This window comes from Gorilla gorilla, chromosome 17 (genome assembly GCF_029281585.2).
Source record: "Gorilla gorilla gorilla isolate KB3781 chromosome 17, NHGRI_mGorGor1-v2.1_pri, whole genome shotgun sequence".
NCBI classification, from domain to species: Eukaryota; Metazoa; Chordata; class Mammalia; order Primates; family Hominidae; genus Gorilla; species Gorilla gorilla.
The window spans coordinates 105,789,115-105,805,050 of NC_073241.2; the positions used below are offsets into that span (position 1 = coordinate 105,789,115).

Genomic DNA, 15,936 nt, shown 5'->3' on the forward strand with positions numbered 1-15,936 from the left:
GCAGCACAATCTAACAGAGACCCATTAAAACGGATATCCACAACAGAATTTACACGCGTTCTTTACAAGGGAAGGGATGCATATACGTTCCCAAAAGGAAAACAGCCACAAGTTTTACAAGCTAGGAAAGGAAAAGCTGCACAGATCAAATGCTAGGGTTCATGAAGTTCCTGTGTGGAGAGAAACAACACAAAGCCCTTCTTGCGTGTTCTCGTTAATACGTCCGCAATGTGAACTGACAGTACCTTGCCTCAAACACCATTTAAGCAACAAGACATGACAAAACATAAGCTGGCAGGAGATAAGGCTCACCCCTGAAACACACGCAGGTGAAAAGGTTCCCCCTGAAACACACACATGCAAGCAAAAAGGTTCCCCCCTGAAACACACACATGCCAGTGAAAAGGTTCCCCCGAAACACACACAGGTAAAAAGGCTTCACCCCTGAAACACCCACACGCAGGTGAAAGGTTCCCCCCTGAAACACACGCAGGTGAAAAGGCTCCCTCCTGAAACACACACACGCAGGTGAAAAGGCTCCCCCGAAACACACGCAGGTGAAAAGGTTCCCCCATGAAACACACGCAGGTGAAAAGGTTCCCCCATGGAACACACATGCAGGTGAAAAGGTTCCCCCATGAAACACATGCAGGTGAAAAGGTTCCCCCATGAAACACATGCAGGTGAAAAGGCTCCCCCCCGAAACACACACGCAGGTGAAAAGGCTCCCCCTGAAACACACACGCAGGTGAAAAGGTTCCCCCTGAAAAACAGGCAGGTGAAGTCACAACCTCCCCTGACTCGGAAGGGCCTTATCTCGGAGCCACACCAGGTTCCAGAACCTTCTACATCAATTATACACCCATCTCTCAAAAAAAGAAAAAAAAAAGTGAGAGATCGCTTTGCAGGTGGAGGCATGGGAAGAGCCCACTGTTTTACGCCTTTTCCATTTGCCCCATGGAATCTACAACTAATACGCCAGTAATTCTTCAACAGTGCAAGCACAGGACACAGAATTCCCAAAAGAATGGTGATTGGCCACGGATTTTTTCCACACATATTCACTTAGCATTTTTTAATCAAAACTAAATAAGGCTAGCTCATGCACAGACAAAATCAAGTTACAGCCAGAGGAAATGTGTCCACCAAAGGAACCACATCACAGTGAGGGCTGATACCCTCACACATTGTGCGATCCTGACCACTGATTCCCCATCTCTTGTGAAAATCACAGGCCACAGATCACATGCCACTGACAGGGCTAAACATTTCTCCGCATCTGGGAAGCCCATGTCTCAGGACGACCGAAGGAATTCTTGGGGCTGTTTTGATTTTGAATTCAGGAGGTATGCTCAGGCAGATGATCTAATGCCCCGTGGTCGGAGCTGTGTCTTTTGTCAACACCTGAACTCTTACCAGAGCTTGTCCTGCATTTTTCAGGGTCCCACAAAGCAAATGAAATGTGATGGACCCATGCGGCACTCAAGTCACTGACAACCCACGAGGGGTCGACGTCCAGGTAAGAGACACAAGCAGAGCCTCGACACAGAAATTCACGTGCAAAAATACCCAAGCCCAACCAAGCTTCCTGCTCTGACAGCTGACGTCGACGCCAAGCAGGCAAACCCCCCAGCACAGGGAATTTCAGACGTCAAATTAACATAAGACTGCCTTCATGTTGCATAGCAAACTCAAGTACGTTCCTTCATCCTAATTCAAGAAACTTTTAGAGAGCTATGTTAGAAAATGCCAGCAGTCACTTTTTTAATTCAAATGAAACAGAATGAAGGTGATTTCTGTTTTCTGTTAAATCTCTATTTCCACAAGCATTGTTCTGACCCTCGATAGAGCTAATCCACGTGTTTAAAGTATTAACAAATGTAAACTGCAGAAAGAAAGCAAACTCTGCTGAAGGGTCTCCCCTCCTCTCCCTCAGCTAATTATTCTTCTAGCCTTTGCTGATGTGAGGTAGCCAACATCTCCCATCTAGTAATAAACAAAAGGAGTGTGCTCAACAGGCTTTAATCAGCCAACAAGACCAGACATTTCCCCCATGCATTAAAAGAACATAACCTACCAGAAAAGGTTTACTCACAAGACACTCACCAGCTCAAATACGGCATGTCCGGTTATCTAAAATACAGATTTTCAGATAAATAACAAACGAATCTTCAGTGTAAGTATATCCCAAATATTGCATGGGACATACGTAAAACTTTTTTTTAAAAAGTATTTATTGTTTATCTAAAATCCACAGTTAACCAGGAATAATGTATTTTTATGTACTAAATTTGGCATCCCTAACTTCTAAAACAAACACATTATTTGAATGAATTACTTAAAGGAAGCCGCAAGAGTCCAAAAAAAAATGTGTAAAGGCTGATGTCAACACATATACATGGATAAAGAGGAACATTATTTCTCATCTATGTGCAGCATCATTAGTTCACTGGAAGGAGTGGAAATTATGCACAGGAAATGAAGAAAAAGCTAGGGAGCGCGGGCATCATCTCCCAAAAACCCAATCCTCCAGGGCCTCAGTGGCCCATCAGTACAGGACAGGGCCTCTGGATGGACAACACTGACCCCTAGCGGCTCCTCCCAGGCAAGCAAGGATCCTGGAACCGAGGCGGGGTCCTTTCCTTTCCGTATGGACAGGTTATGGAGACATCCCACCTCCAAGTCCCAGCCCATGGGTCCTGCTATCTGGGCCCTGAGTAGGGACTGCAAAGGTGAGGATCAGGGTGGAGACAAGAGCCTGAGAGAGAGAACGGGCACAATGCCGGGAACACAGCGCAAGTTCCTTCATTTCTCCTTCTTCCTGCCCTTCTCTTCACACTCTGGTGGCATGTCGTAATACATTATTATATATTATTGGTTTCAACACTTACGACTGGAACCATCCTGAGAAAGTTTACTTAACCCTCTAAACTTCAGATTTCCTATCTGTGTTTTGAGACAAGTGGCACCTTCACCTCATGGGGCTATGCTGGAGGTTTATGTGAAATACAGATAAAGCACACAAAGATTGAGTCTATGAGAAAGTTACTACTTCACATCAGTGGAGAAAACATAACATAACCTACCAGAATACATTCACTCAACTGACTGTTGAATAAATTATGTTGGAAAAACCAGATCAATATGGGAAAATGTTTAAAGTACCTCGCAGAATACATACGAGGTTTTACATGGGTTAACACAATGTGGAATAAAGCAAATGTAATGAAGCAACCTAGATTGAATCAATGAGAATAGTTTAATGGTAGGGTAGAGAATGTCTAAAGTATACGTAAAATCCAAAAACCATAAAGACAATTCTGATGTTTCAGAACCTCTACAATGAAAGACTTCATAAAGTAAAACACAAACGAGAAACCAACAGAACGTATTCAAAACATGAGAATCAAATCCATGATATATAAAGGGTTCCTATAAATTAACAAGAAAAGGACAACACATTTTTTAAATGTGCAAAGTTCATGGACAAGTACATCAGGGAAGAAATACAAATGGCCAGTAAACACGAAAACACTCTTACGCTCACAAAAAAAAAAAAAATGAGAAAATGGAAATTAAAGCAATATACTACTTTTTTTGTTTCATACAGGCAATTTTAGAAAATTTATAATACTAAGAATTATTGAGGGCATGGAGAGACACACACACTCATAAGCTTTTGGTGGATGTGAGGTTTATTACACTCAAACAGGCAGCACCTATCAAAATATAAAATGTGCAAATTCCTGAAACTACCAATTTCACTTAAAGAAATCCATCATGGTCTGGGCGCAGTGGCTCAGGCCTGTAATCCCAGCACTTTGGGAGGCCACGGCGTGTGGATCACCTGAGGTCAGGAGTTTAAGACCAGCCTGGCCAACACAGTGAAACCCTGTCTCTACTAAAAATACAAAAAAAAAATTAGCCGGGCATGGCGGCACGCACCTGTAGTCCCAGCTAATCGGGAGGCTGAGGCAGGAGAATCACTTGAACCTGACAGACAGAGGTTGCAGTGAGCCGAGATCGCACCACTGTACTCCACCCTAGGCGACAGAGTGAGATTCTGTCTCAAAAAAAAAAAAAAGAAAGAAAGAAATCCATCATGAAATCCTCCTAAGTGTTGTCAGCATGTTTACTGCAGCATGTTTACTGCAGCACTGTTTGTAATGAAATTTGGAAAGGACCTGAACAATGATCAACAGGCAAATAGAACAAGATCACTCTGAACTCCCAAAGAGTCCAAGAGAGGAGAGCCCTCCGTCCACACAGGGAGATTCCCGAGACATACTGTCACGTGGGGAAGCAGGCTGAGGAACAAGACACATCAAATGCGCTTACTACCTACCAAAACAAGAAAAGAATCTACACATACGCTTACACAGGCGAATACATTTTAAAGCCCCAGGAGGGTCAGAAGTAAACTCTCAGGAAGAGGTGAGGCCGGTAAGGACAGTCAACAGAGGAGGATCGCTCCTTTCCAAGCACTTCCTCACCATCTGGAATTCCTTGCAATGTGCAGGTGTTCACAAAAGATGTGTGGATGTTCTAAAAGACGAGCAGAACTCTAAAACCAGGAGCCTAGCATGGGTCTAGCCCAGGAAATGGGAGCTCCTCCTGCCATAGCTAGCCCTGAAGCCCACGCAGAGGCCAGGAGGCCGCTCAGGAGGAGGACGAGCGGGCAGGGCAGAGAGGTCAGCACGAGATGCAGGCTGACCCCAGGGAAGTTGGGCCTTGCCTCCCCCTCTCCCTCCCGGGGACAGGATCAGCAGCACCTGGTAGGGGATGAGGAGTCCTGAGCCAAGAAGATGGGTCTGGGGTCTCAGGTCTTGTCTTGGAAGCCCCTCCCCCAGCACAGGGCATCAGAAAGAGCTGAGAAGTGAAAGATGCAGATGGCACCCAGGGCCAAAGGCCTGAGGGTCCCAGGAGGAAACAGGTGTGTGGGGAGCAACAGTGGCACATGCAGGCACATGGAGACTCCTCCTGGCCTGGGATTCTGTCCATGGACTTGGGACAGATAAGACAACAAGCTCAGGCATCCTCTGAGACTGGACCTAGAGCCGTGGCCTCCAGATGCAGCAATCCACGCTCCCCAGCCTCTGGGGTCACTGAGGTGTTTTGTGCTAAGATGCCCCCTGGGCTCCTGACTCTGCCCATTCTAGTAAGAAGAGGAGTAGGGGGAGGAACAGAGGTGCCCACAGTGAAGGAAGACGATGACCAAGGCCAGCAGTGCACAAAGGAGGGTGTGGGTGACCCTGGACACCCTGTGACCAGGGAAAGGTCAGCTTCTTGTCCCCATTCCAGACACGCCCTGCTGGACTGACAGCTGCACACTGCCCAGGAAACTTCCACAACCACCAGCAGCAGCATCCCCCAAATCAAGAGATCTTTAAACTCAAAGAAGAAGATCTTCCACTCGAGAAAGAAAAACCAGGAAATTCTGACCCAGAATGGAAAATGATGCGCCGAGCAGTGGCTACAGAAAAGGTATCAAGGAATCCAATGTCTGCCAGACACCGCACGGCTACCAGGCTGTTCTGCAAAAGCAAACACGGTGCCCTTTTGTTACTGAGGTTTCAAAACAACATCAAGAATTTGTTTCTAAGTGGAGTGTAGGCTATCGCCATAGAAACCGCAGAGACTCTGTCTTGCTGGTGTGACGCACAACCTGTCCAGAACCTTCTGTTCAGAGCTTCTGAAAATTCCCGAGCCAGTATCTTCCAATTGCTTTTTTCATACCTGAACTTCAGGAACTTCCTGGGCCACCTTCTGGGGGCACCTTTAACTGCATTTCAAGGTTCTTACCAACACGTCCCTATCTGTCCATGATGCTTCCGAAGGTTTAGGACTTGATTTCAGCCTCATGGCCCTGGACCTACCATCTTCCATCATTTTTGAAAAAGTAGAACCCAGTAATATTTCTTAAAAATGAAAAAATTTCAATCCATTCCACTCCTATCATGTCCTAGTCTAATACCAAAATAATCTATAAAAATCACATTCTCATGAGTCACGTAGTAATCAATTTTTAAAAACCAGTGACATCACAGATTAATTTTAAATCAAAGGAAACACGATTTAACTAGTCAGACTGGAAACCTGGCCATCATTTCAATATCAAAAATGTTCTCTAATTGTCCAGTCCAATGAACAAACTATCCCAATAATGTCTATATTGGAATCAATCTCTGGATTATCATAGGTACCAACAACCTAATTTCATGACTTTGAAGGCAGCTACCATTCTCCATCAGGTTTCAGATATGAGATTCAAGCATGTATGTAAGTTTTCTATAGGATGGCCAGCTCAACAAATGGCACCGCGGAATTATCATTTTAAGTGATACATTTCAGTAACCAAGTAGGTTATTAAATAAAACAGTAATTGTATTAAATTTGGAAGAGAGTTTATTCATAGTGCTGAACGTAACTATTCTGGAGTTAAGAGAAAGAACATGAGTAACACTCAGATTTGGCACATCTATACAGGAACATATTTGGCAGCTAACAGTTCGCCCAAATGTCTTACTAATCTGTGAAAATACTTCTTTCAAATCAATGGCTTCCTTTGTAAAGAAAGCAGGAGACAAGGCCTCCTGTAAATGGATATCGCTACGTGAACCATGCATACAGAATCAGGTAAAATCTCAGTAACTGGAGTCTTACTTTCTAACCTTTAATCCAGAGACAAATATCCCTAGCTTTTTAAAATTCTAGTAAAATACAGACCTAAAATGGCAATCCATTTTAATATGCAAAGGCTTATGCAAATTATATATGCAAATACTGGATCCTATCAATAGCCGACAAATCCCTCATGAAAAACTAGCCTCAGATTAGGTCCAGCACACAGAAAATTATCTAAGAACCACAAAAAGAAAAACTACATACACACAAATGAAAAATTACAAACTTGTGCCAGAGACGAGGACACACACACACAAAAAAAAACACTTATCAAATAAAACTTAAATGCTTCAAGCATTTAAAAGAAAGTCTAAACTTATGAAATAATTCAGTGTGCCCATGATGAAAATGCAGACTAAGAATGATGCAAATCAAATGGCAAGCCACAGATTCCTTTAAGAACTAACCGAGCCTAAGTCATACCAGGAAGTCAATCCTGAAAGCAGCGAGAGAGGGGCTGCTCTGGAAGGTCCTGTGCCCGGCATGACAGGGCTTGGACATCTGCCGCCTCCAAACCTCATGTTGCGACCGATTCCCTTTGTTGGAGGTGGGGCCCGAGGGGCGGTGTCTGGGCCATGGGGGTGGGTCCCTTACAAATGGCTTGGTGCTCATTACAACGAGTGAGTTCTCGCTGAGTTCACGCGAGATCTGGCGGTTTCAGAGTGCGTGGCGCCTTCCCTTCTCTCTCTTGCTCCCACTCTTGCCATGTGACACATGGGCTCCCCTTGATCTTCCACCATGATCCTAAGCTTCTTAAGGCTCCACTGAAAGCAGATGCTGGCACCATGCTCCTTATACAGTCTGCAGAACCATGGGCCAAAATCAATCTCTTTTCTTTATACATTGCCCAGTCTCGGGTACTCCTTTACAGAAACACAAGAATGGACTAACACGCAGTGCACCAGCGGTGCCCCATGCATTCCGCCTCCAGGTGCGCTCAGGCGGCCCCGCTCACCGCTGCCCTGGCGGGAACAGGACAGGGTCTGCTATTCTAAGCAGCCACCAATGCCAGGGCCAATGGCAAAGTTCCCGTGGATGAGAAGCTTTGGAGATAGTCTCTGCAGATGTCACCAGTTGAACAAGGAAGGACTCCTTAAGGAAAGGACAGGCTTTGGGCTCTATCTAGAGGTCCTCAAAATGCGGCGCCCACGCACTCCTCAAGCAATGGGACGGCCAGTCCTCCAGCACCTGCCCTCCTCCGCAGCCTCTGCCTTCGGCACCAACACTGTGCAAAGCACCAGCACCATCGATACCTGCTCACCCCATAGGCCTCTGCCTTGAGTGCTCATGCTGTGGAAAGCCTCAGTACTGTCATTACCTGCTCTCCCCACAGGTCTCTGCCTTCCGTGCCAACACCATGCAAAGCACCAGCACCACTGCTACCTTCTCACCCCATCGGCCTCTGCCTTCAATGCCAATGTTGTGCAAAGGGCCAGCACCGTCACTACCTGCTTACCAGGCCCATCACCTCACCTGAGCTGAAACAGAGACCACGCACTCAACTGTGTCCTTGACAGCTCACTCTTCTGTGTCACCTGAGCCCTGTGTGCTGGAGCTCAGTGGAGAGCAGCCCCAGATGGGACTCCAGAGCCTACAGTCCCACTCTCTGGGCCCCAGCGCCAATGAAACTCATGGATCTTCCCACATCCTCTGGCCTCCAAAGGCCATCAGGCCCACGGCCCTCTGTACTGAGGTGGGAAACCATCCAGTGGCCTGACCAACCTCTCTCTAGGAAGCCTGCCGTGACAGTCCGGGGCCCAGGCAGGACCCCATGCCCAGGGTCACTCGATGTTAGCATCACTCTCTACGGGAAGGGGCTTAGCCAACTTCTGCTCCTCGTCCACAGTAACCACAGATCAGTAACAAAGGCCCCAGACACAGCAACTCCAAGCCACGGCTCCAACACGAGGCATGTAGGGCCAGAAGAAGGGAAGAAGGCGACCTCCCCAAATCCTCACTCCACTGAGTCTGACAACACCAAAAGCGACACCTGGCTGCACGTCCTGAGTCCACACATCCTGAGTGGCAATGGCACTGAAATCCACACATGCAGCACTTTCCATTGAAGACTCTGTAGGCTTCTGAGATGCTCCCATTAAATACTAACTGTAAGGCCAGCCTCTGCTGTGACTGCTGTTCATCGCTGTTTCTGTTATCAGACAGGAAGACCTCTAGAGTCTAGACATCCAGTAAAAAGCACCACTGAGCGCTGAGTACTCCTGGGCAAAACTACCCACTCCCGAATACAACATTTCTCCATGCAGTTCGCTGTCAACTCTGAAGAACGGAATTCATCAAGGTGCAGCTCCAGCCACTGTTCTCAGCGTGAGTCCTGCGGGGCCCTCAAGAAAAAGCAGGTCTGGCCCGTCTTCAATGAGATGGCAATGTGAGGATGCCCGACGCAAGGCGAGTGCTGGGGACAGAGAGGGTCATCCTGCCTGAAAAGAATGTGTCCACGCAACAGGGAGGAATGGGGCCAGCCTGAGGCCCAGGTTTGCATTCCACCCTGGGTGCCGTACCACAGCTGCACGCTCAGGCCTTGTGGAGGAGACATGGGAGCCTTGAGTCTGGGCATAGCATCTGGGGCACAGCAAGGTGGAGAGAGGAGAAGACGGGCAGGTGCCAGAGCTGAAACGCATGTGGAGCTGGGAGCCACCGCAGCTTGCAAGGAGGAACACCAAAGGGCTGAGCAGAAGGGTGGGAATCTGTGCGTTAAGCAAACGCCTAGTGAAGAATCGAGAATGGATGGGCTTAGACACAGCACATCACGGATACAGGAGGGCGACAACACAACCAACACAGGCAGGTGCAGAATCATCAGTCGGAATGACTGGAATCTCCCAGACAGCTCAGCAGCAAGGCATCATCTCACAGTGCCACGTCCCCAGCTCCACAGGGGTGCACACCGCTCCATGGCATCACACCTCTCCTGGCCGGGAAACCCCACCACGACCGCCAGCACCTTTTCTCACAGGTGCACCAAGCCCTCGGCAACGCCTGACCCAACCCAGCACCTGCTGCTCCGGCCGTTGCTGTCCGTTCTTCCAGCTGGTCAGGAACTGACGGCTCGGAGTGGAATCAGACCTCCCTCTTTACCAGAAGCGATCCTGCCTGGTCCATGAGATATCTGCCCTATCTCACGGGAACGGGGTGCAAGAACCAAATTCAGGCATTTCTGTTCACTATTGATAGATGAAATCTACAAAAAGGAACCCTTCCATTTCAAGCCAGAGAAACAAGTTTAAGTCACACCTGGGAGAACCGAGCGCCACTTCTTCACGACACAGCAACAATGACATTCACCCAACAGGTTCGGGGCTGAAAGTCGTATCCAGCACTACCCCTCCTGCAGACTGGAAAATGCTAAATCTAGCAGGGAAAGGAGAATTAAAGTAAAGAAGTTTAGCATATGAGGCAAAGAGAGAAAAGGCTGAAAACTGTTCCATCCAATAAGAATCTGTAAACGCATCCACTGGCTCTGGAGTCCGAGAATATCACGAACTTCTCTTTCAGTGAACATCACTCAATGTCTATCCTAAGTAACTTCCTACGTGGCAGGAAGGAAACTCGGCACACCCCACAGGACTTCTGCACAGAGTACCACGGCTGTGGCTGTGGGGCATCCCGGCCTGCGTACAACATGGGCACAAGTGCAGATGCAGAATCTGAGCCGTCCTGGGATTACGCATTCCTGCCCCTCGTGGACACACCAGGAAGGGGACCCTTTCCAAGGCTGGAAGCTGGACACTAACAGGAAGAGTGTGTGTGCAGGATACCCACAGTGTGCCAGGCACACACAGGAAACGGAGCGAGGACAGCAGCTTCAGTGGAAATCACAGCCTCCCTACTGCAAGGCAGGACACTGCAAATTCCCAGGGGCTGAAGAACTTCTAATACCACACTGCGACTTGGTGACTAAAAGAGAATTAAAATCCACACGTCTGAGTACAAGCTCATGTGCCCTCCACCAATGACGCCGTGTTTGAGCAATGCACACACCATTCGGCATGGGGCGAAAGCCAAGCCTGCCCTGTGCCCCGGTTTCCTTACTGATAAAACGGGAGGATAGAATGGATACCTCTTAGTTCCCCCCCCACCTCGAAAATTCTATGATCCTATCTTGAGTTAAAAGAGAGAGAGAAGGTAAGTCGAGTGTTTGAATTTTCCTAGCAAACCAAAATGTCTGCCTGATGTTTGTTTCACGGTACCAAGTACATACATCCCACATGTATTTCTCAGTGGCGGGAAGAAAGCCCCGGAGTATAATCTCTGGAGTCTAACGCCTTTCACAGTCTAATAAATTCATTCTGGAAGGTCAGAAAATGTAGCACTCTGTTCAAGCAAATATCAGCATGCATGCCATGCATAGATTATCAACGCTGAAAGAATCAGAATACAATAAAACGTATTTAGGAGACACTATTCTCCTCGTAATTTAATCTTCCTCTGATAACTCGGAAAGCACATGAGGACACCCAGGGCCCTGTGAACAATCACCGTCGTGTTCATGTGTGCGGGAGCACGGATTAAGAGTGGGCTCTGGTTGCTAAGATGCTGACTACATCACAAGGCATTCTGCATGTGACTGTCAACTACATCTGAATATTTTTCTGGAAGAACACTGCTGCATTTTTATACTAAACAAGAATTTAATATCAGGGTTTTCCAACTCATACTTTACTCCCAACGAAAGAAACTCCTCAGAACTCCGTACAGGGTAAAGTCACGGAGGATGTCTTCTCTCCAGGTAGAGCCCTGGGGAGCCCTCTGCAGGGCACACTGTGCCAGCTCTTCCAAAGCCTGCAATCGGCCTGCAGCTTCCTGACCTCGGTGTCCGTTCTTCTGAATTTGTCTCACCAGATCCCACTCTGGTTTTGTTCTCTGGATGTTCTATGGCTCATTTTGGTTAAGGAAAACACCCCAGGGAGCCCTGTCAGGCCTGGCACGGGCCACATGGCAGACAGCAGCTCTTTTTGGGGGCACCTGACTTCAGGACGGCCTGTCACCCCTGCACTTCAGGAGGAACAGAGCAGTCTATGTGTGAACATTTATTAGATATTATGCAAGATGAGCCTGGGGCTGTGGCACGACAAAGGAACTGGGCAGAGCCCGGGCGAGTGAACCTGTCTGGATACTAAGGGGGGCTGGCCTTCTGGTTTTTACCTTTACCCATTCTGCAAGCTCCTGTTTAATAGAGGGCCCCAATGCCACCAAGACCCCCTCAGAATGAGGACATCCCACAGCTCCAGGCCATGGAGTGGTGTTTGCCATGAAATTGTTCCCAGCCGTGCGTGCTTTCCTTCCCCCAGCTGAACTGGATGCTATTTCCTGCCTACACTTCGACTTCCCTTGATCAACGCACTTCACTCCTTTTCTCTCCTCCTTGGTCCACAACCTCTTTCTTTGAATCATTTTGAGCCTCTCGTGGGACCCATGATGAACACTGTGTGAGGACAAGCGCTCCTCCCAACCCATGACTTGGCTTCAGAGAGAGCTTTGCCCGCGTTGCGTCCAAGCCAGGACACCGCTGAGTCCCCGAGAGACTCAGCATCGCGAGTGGATTCGGCTGCAAGGTCAGTGCGCGAAGACATTGTGAGAGCTCCTCCTGCTCTACCTTGAAGAAACGCTTAGAAGAAGTACCATATAAAGGCTGCCCACACCCAGCAGGCTTGGCCGCACAGGCAAACACCCCTCCCAGCTCACCCCCTCATTCCATTCTCCCTTCCGCTGGCCAAATTCACCCTCAATGCTGTTTCAACGGGTGAACACATAAAAACACATCCTCCAGGCCAGGTGCAGTGGCTCACACCTGGAATCCCAGCACTCTGGGAGGCTGAGGCGGGTGGATTGCTTGAGCCCAGGAGTTCAAGATCACCCTGGACAACATGGCAAAACCCCATGTCTACCAAAAAAAATACGAAAATTAGCCACGTGTGGTGGTGACCGCCTGTAGTCCTAGCTGCTCTGGAGGCTGAGGTGAAAGGATGGCTTGAGCCCGGGAGGCGGAGGTTGCAGGGAGCTGAGATTGTGCCACTGCACTCCAGCCTGGGTGACAGAGCAAGACCTGTCTAAAACACACACACACACACACACACACACACATAAACATACCGTCTCTCACCCTCCCTAAGCTATTCTAATTGCTGTCTGTGTTCTATTAGAAAGAAAGAAGGACAGTTGTTGAACCTCTGTGCCCAGCCGCATGACTGCAGCCTGGCCTTCCTCATGGACAGCCAGCCAGCCTCCAAGCACGTGCTCAGCAAACACCTTACAGCAAAAGCCTCAGTGCGGCTGGTGACAGTGGAAAGAAGATGGGCCCTGAGGACGGGGCTGCTGGGCGGCAGGGAGGCAGCCAGCGAGGGGACGGGAAACGTGAGACGCTCTGAAGGTAGATCCATTTTCTCCTTTAATTACCTTTCCTTCCCTTGACCATATTTTTTTTTTCTTTGAAGACTCTTTCCTTGATTCTTCAAATTGCATATAATACCAAGGCACTTGTTCTAAGCACTTTTTTTATTCTATTGAGTCATACAATTTGCCATTATGTTGATCAAAAACAGTTAAACACAATGGTCCCTTGTGGGACAGGGGTGACTGATTCCAGGACTCCCCGATACCAAAATCCAGGATGCTCAAGTCCCTGGTGTAAATGCCTGCGTGTAACCCACGCACATCCTCCCGTACACTGTAAATCATCTCTAGATTACTTATAATAATGCAATGTAAATGCTCTATAAATTCTGCTGTGTTGTTTAGGGAATAATAACAAAAAAAAAGCCTGTATATGTTCAGTACAGATATAAACATCTATTTTTCTTTAATATTTTCAGGCTGTGGTTGGTTGAATCCAAAGATGTGGAATCCACAGATACACAGGGCCAATTGTACTTGTAACTTCCCACAACGTCCTCTAAAACTTGAGGGTGTCCCTTCTATTGAGTCGCAGTGAGTATCTAAAAAGTGAGGGTGGATTCAACAGGATGGAGTATGGATTTTACATGACAGATATCAGCATGACAAGAAATGGTGAAAAGCGGGAGTAGTGAAATTAGTCTTGAATGATATGCAGCTCAGCGGGGCACCGCTTGTGCATTACGAGCACCTCAGAGCATCCGCCATGGCCTGGGCACCAGGCATCCCAGTCCAGGCACTTCTCAGGATGGCACAAACTCTGACAGCAAATCTTCCAGAGATGTGCAGCCTCTCTGCATGCTTCTGTTATTCCTGAGTCGCCTAAATGCTTTCTGAGCAGAATTCTATTTTGGCCCATACACTGAAGGTTTGTATGTCTCCTTGCAAAGCAATATTCATTTTTCCTTAGTGATGGTTTCTAAGCTCCCTGAGCCTACTTGTGTTTGGGAATGTTGGAAATGTTGATTTTTACAAACTCCAATTAGATGCCCTTTCACCTCTCTTTCGTACTAAAAATATTAACTTTTTATGAAGTCCAAAAGTGGACTTTCTGTCCATGCCACGTCTCTTTCTCAGTGGAGGATTTAAATCTAGTAACATAGTCCCAATGACTGACTTTTTTTCCATAATTTTGCACTTCTACTATTTTAAGTCAATAACAAGAGCTGCTGTGACCAAGTCTTATGTGGGGATAAAAGTAACATGAATATCAGAACTTTCCAGAGGAATAGATGGCAACATTCAACTGACGAAACATGTTCCATAAAAAAAAAAAGGACAGGAGTTTCTTTCAGTTAATCTAATAATGCAAATTATTTCCAGATCCAGAAACAGCATTCAAATCAATTCCCAGATGTCAAAGAAAATGTTCGGGCAAAATTATGGCACAACTGGGTATTACTGGAATGGTCGCATAGATCTGAATTCTAATTTCAACTGTGCTCCCACAGGCAGGCTGGCTGCTGCTTGTAAGAACCACTCTGATCTTTCGTTCCTCAATTCCCACACAGCCGCTCTAGCAGTGTTAACCAATCATCCCATCAGAGTTCTATGAGAATTTAAAATAACCTAATGCTTAAAGAACTAAGTAATCTTTTTAGTAACAGGAAAGGCAAGCATTTTCCAAAGTTGTGTGTATTTTTTCAGAAAAAGAAAGGAATGCTGCAGATTTAAATATGAGATTCAAAATACCCAGTTTCTTTTCCAAGCTAGCCCTGTGAAAGACCTGGGCCAAATCCCACAAATCACAGTGTTTTGAGAGTAGCTAAATCAATGGAACACGGTCTCTCTCTCCTTAAAGAATATCCATGAATTAGTAATTTGTTCCTACACTAGACCATTAAAGGCAGCTGTTGTGAGTGAAAAGTTGGTGTTTTTACATAGAAAGATACTGTCCTTTGGGATTACGGAAAGTGACCCACATACGCCTACAGGGCTCTTCCATGTTTTACGCCTCTGTCGAGCCATAAATTTCTGTCCTCTCTCAATAAGCTGAAATATCCTATTTATTCTATCACCAACTGTTTGTTACATTCAACTATGATACATGTCTTGTTATACAATCAGCTGAGGTCTGTATTAACTTTCTCAAAAAGTTACACATAGAGAAAAATATATATAATGTCTTTAAGACATAAACAGTAGTCTCTAAAATTTAATGAGCCTGAAAAGAAAAAAGAGTACCTTCCAATTTATGATGGGAATCATTTGATCTTTCCAACTTCTTGATTTCTAAAAGCACTACTGGATTAGCTTACTATGAATCAGGTGACCACCATCATAATCAATGGGGTGAGTGAGGCCCAAGAGCTTTTCCAAATATTAAGAATATTTCTCTTAAAAGTGAAAAGAAAAAAAACCCATAGTGCTAGCCCAATATTTTGTCCAGCATGTGCTCCAAAAAGTAGACAGAGTATTACTGGAACATAACCAGTAAAATCTGTATTTATAAAAATAAAAAAAGAACACCGAGAAATAAACTTAAAAGAAGTCAACCAGGGGTCACAATGGGGTCAACCCGGTTTCACATGACAAATTATTCACAGAATCCAAAAGTGTTCATTGAATGAGCACAGCATTTTCAGAGAAGACCATGTCCTCCTGCTCCTCCCACGGGGACCAATGACTAAGAAACGCGAAGTTAAAATACGCATTACTGAAAAGTCATTTATCTATGTATACACTCATAACCTGTGCGTGGATTCAACACAAGTTTTGCTAAGGGAGAAAAGACTTGCCTTCTACATCTTTGTTGACTCAATATGCATTTCAGTGTAACAGACCCTCACATAACACACTGTGTAAGACGGTAATAAACTCTGTCCAGGTTTGGCCAAATCT

General features: G+C 46.5%; 1 protein-coding gene across 12 annotated transcripts in view; it reads right to left on the minus strand.

The window, feature by feature from the left end:
- Positions 1-15,936, minus strand: part of ZNF516 (zinc finger protein 516) — a 134,355-nt gene that overhangs the window by 63,700 nt on the left and 54,719 nt on the right. The gene's annotated exons all lie outside the window — the stretch shown is intronic.